This window comes from Grammomys surdaster, unplaced genomic scaffold, assembly GCF_004785775.1.
Source record: "Grammomys surdaster isolate TR1022 unplaced genomic scaffold, NIH_TR_1.0 97, whole genome shotgun sequence".
Lineage (NCBI taxonomy): Eukaryota > Metazoa > Chordata > Mammalia > Rodentia > Muridae > Grammomys > Grammomys surdaster.
Genome location: NW_021604576.1, coordinates 12,593,089 through 12,596,783, shown reverse-complemented (window position 1 = coordinate 12,596,783; position 3,695 = coordinate 12,593,089). Strand labels below are relative to the sequence as shown.

Below are 3,695 nucleotides of genomic sequence, written 5' to 3'. Positions count from 1 at the left end.
TTTATTTTCATACTGTAACTATAAATATCTATAATAATATACAGATTTATATTACAAGTTTAAGTCTATTTCCCCTTATATTAGTCCCTGATTTGTTACAGGATGTTTATTTTGAAGATTGATATGTGGTAATTTTTATATTTAATGTTTTATAACGTCTTGCTTATTCATCATATTTTATTTTTTCAAGCTTATTTATAGTTAAAAGATTTATTTTCATGGATTTCTATGGAATTCTTTCTTATGTTTTACCTTCAGTTTTCATTAATGAAGATTCCTACTGTACCTCCACATTAGTTAGTAGAGTGGCAGGTTGTTAGGATACCATTCTTCACAAACAGGCTCAGCCAAGCTCAAACATTGCTTATTCACTGCACAGATCCATTTGCATCTTTGGCACCATTTTTAGACCCAAGAGTTTCATGTTTATTTCTTCCCTTACCATTCTATCCCTAAACCACTATGAACCAGTATGAACCACATAGAACCATTATGTTCTAACCCCAAAAGGGAACTCAATAAAATAAACTGCTAAAGTAAACAACCTTGTCTCTAAATGTGGTAGCCTTCATATTCTTTCCTTTGTGGAATATTTAAAAATTCTTTAAAATTCAAATCCCTATAGATCCAAAGTCATTTTTTCAGCTGAAAACATTCTTGCTTTCTTTTTCTTGTCCTATTCTTCTTTATGGAAACTCACTGGGCTTCAAGGCTATTCCTGATCAAAGCTACTTCGAGCAAAGAGCTATTTCTGTGTTTGTTACAATGTAATGTATTTTGCTCATTATTATGATGTTTAGGTTACTTAAGCACTGGGAGAAGAATGTCTACAAATTTTAAGAACTCAGTAAATTTATTTTGTAGTTATTATAAAGATGATAGTAATTGCAATAATTTGGATCAGGCTCATGTTAGCTGTATTTTCTGATATATAATTTTTCCTAAAATAGAAAATGATTTCTAGCAATGTGCTAACTCTGTCTTCAATTTGCTTCTAATAAGATATCTTGAATAGACATCTACTGACTATTCATTATCTGATGCATCCCTTTGTACATGACTGAATCAGGTGGTTAAACTAGCACTAGGATTCCTTTGAGAAGCTGTGTGCCATTTCAGAAATTCTATACAACTATGTAGAATCACAAACAAGAGGTCTGGCTACCAGTCTAGTCAAGGAAACAGATCACTTCTATTGTGAGAACATATGAAAATGGTATTATAGAATACTTAGGAGTGAATATATTTTTTCTATCACTTTTCTTTCACAGAAAATCCTGATGACAATACATGCAAAAATTTAAAGCAAAACTTGCACAAAGTAGTTTATTCTAATCATCCTGTTTCAAGCTCCTAACCTTGGAAGGTAGTAAGGTAATATTTTTAAAAGGGACAGTGGAGTTTGAACTTCTACTTTAGGGTTGGTAACATCTGTTATCTGACACTCCAAGGGAGACATCATCTTGCCTAAATGACATCCTTGGAATTATCTCAACACACTAATGTGAATATTAATAATTCAACCAGGACAAAATTATGCCCTAAGATTTCTGGTTCTAATATATAAGTAAGCTAAACAACATTCTTTTCTCCTAGGATATCTGCATTACTTTGTCTTTACAGAGTATATGTTTCACATATCATCATATGATAAATATTTGTCATGCTGGAGTCCTGAGAGATTTTTTGAACATCCATTTCCAGATATATTTTATTATCTATTGCACAGATATCCAAACTGATTTTTATTTTGAACAATGAAGGGGACAGGCTCTTTTTTTATAGTAACTCATAGAACATGTCTAGTATATGGGTAATACCCAATACTTTTTTTCTTACAACAAAATGTTGCCAAAGAAGTGGCACAATAATTTACAAAGTGTATATAATAAAATATAAGGTAACACTCAATTGCTTCTTTAAAAATTTCTTTTATCATACTTTTTAACCTTTTATAGTCCTTTGTGAATTTTACATCATGTACCCCAATTCCACTCATTTCTGCCTCCTGCCATACCTGCCCATCACCCCTTGCTACCTTCCCCCAACAGAGAAAAAAACCATGTGAAAACTGTAGCCCAGAGTCCCGGAGTCAAAGCCGGTTGTCAACCCAGTCCTGTCCCGCACTCGCCTGCCTCTTCTTTTTTTGCTTTCAACATGACAGATGCCGCTGTGTCCTTCGCCAAGGACTTCTTGGCCGGTGGAGTGGCCGCGGCCATCTCCAAGACGGCAGTAGCACCCATCGAGCGGGTCAAGCTGCTGCTGCAGGTGCAGCATGCCAGCAAGCAAATCACGGCAGATAAGCAATACAAGGGCATTATAGACTGCGTGGTTCGTATCCCCAAGGGACAGGGAGTCCTGTCCTTCTGGCGTGGTAACCTGGCCAATGTCATCAGATACTTCCCTACCCAGGCTCTCAACTTTGCCTTCAAAGATAAATACAAGCAGATCTTTCTGGGTGGTGTGGACAAGAGGACCCAGTTTTGGCGCTACTTTGCAGGGAACCTGGCATCAGGTGGTGCCGCTGGGGCCACATCCTTGTGCTTTGTATACCCTCTTGATTTTGCCCGTACCCGTCTAGCAGCTGATGTGGGCAAAGCTGGAGCTGAAAGGGAATTCAAAGGCCTTGGTGACTGCCTGGTTAAGATCTACAAATCTGATGGGATTAAGGGCCTGTACCAAGGCTTTAATGTGTCAGTACAGGGCATTATCATCTACCGAGCTGCCTACTTTGGTATCTATGACACTGCAAAGGGAATGCTCCCAGATCCCAAGAATACTCACATCTTCATCAGCTGGATGATTGCACAGTCTGTCACTGCTGTTGCTGGCCTGACTTCCTATCCTTTTGACACGGTTCGCCGTCGTATGATGATGCAGTCGGGACGCAAAGGAACTGATATCATGTATACAGGCACGCTTGACTGTTGGAGGAAGATCGCTCGCGATGAAGGAAGCAAGGCTTTTTTCAAGGGTGCATGGTCCAACGTTCTCAGAGGCATGGGTGGTGCCTTTGTACTTGTCTTGTATGATGAGATCAAGAAGTACACATAATTATGTCCTAGGTGTTCTCCCCGAGAACAGGCATGTTGTATAATATACCATATCTTGAACATTCTGGACAGATTCTCTGGGTTTGTCTATTTTATCAATGGCAACTATTTACCAGTTGAAAAGTGGGAAGCAATAATATTCATCTGACCAGTTTTCTCTTAAAGCCATTTCCATAATGACAATAATGATGGGACTCAATTATATATTTTATTTCAGTCACTCCTGATAATAAAAAATTGAAGAAATAAAAATAAACTGTACTGTGTCACAGTGTATCCCACAGTATACCCTTTTGTCCACACTTCTTTCCTTGGAAATATTCCTTATAATGATTAGTTGGTCTGGTACTCTATCAGACCAGTTGTTTTCTGTTACTCTATCAGTATTGGAACCTCATTGGGCCTATTCAGGGATATCCTGTGGCTACCCTGTGCTATGGAGATCCTGTAGTTTTAGATCCATAGGACCAGCCCCTTCATGCACTCCAGCAGTTGATCAATTGGGTAGATGTTGTAGTGGGCTAATTCAAAATTCTTGATCTGGGCCTCAGAAGTATTTGAGTAGCTCAGCCCAACTTGAGCTATCATGCTCTCAAGGCTGGCTCCCCAGCATACCCTTCATCCAGGGCCAGCTCTGCTTTG

The 3,695-nt window shown here is 38.5% G+C and overlaps 1 pseudogene across 1 annotated transcript; it reads left to right on the top strand.

Annotated features, from left to right (window-relative positions):
* Positions 1 to 2,083: 2,083 nt before the first annotated feature.
* Positions 2,084 to 3,307, top strand: LOC114632160 (annotated as a pseudogene). The gene has a single exon (XR_003713043.1). The product of XR_003713043.1 is annotated as an ADP/ATP translocase 2 pseudogene (transcript).
* Positions 3,308 to 3,695: the final 388 nt, after the last annotated feature.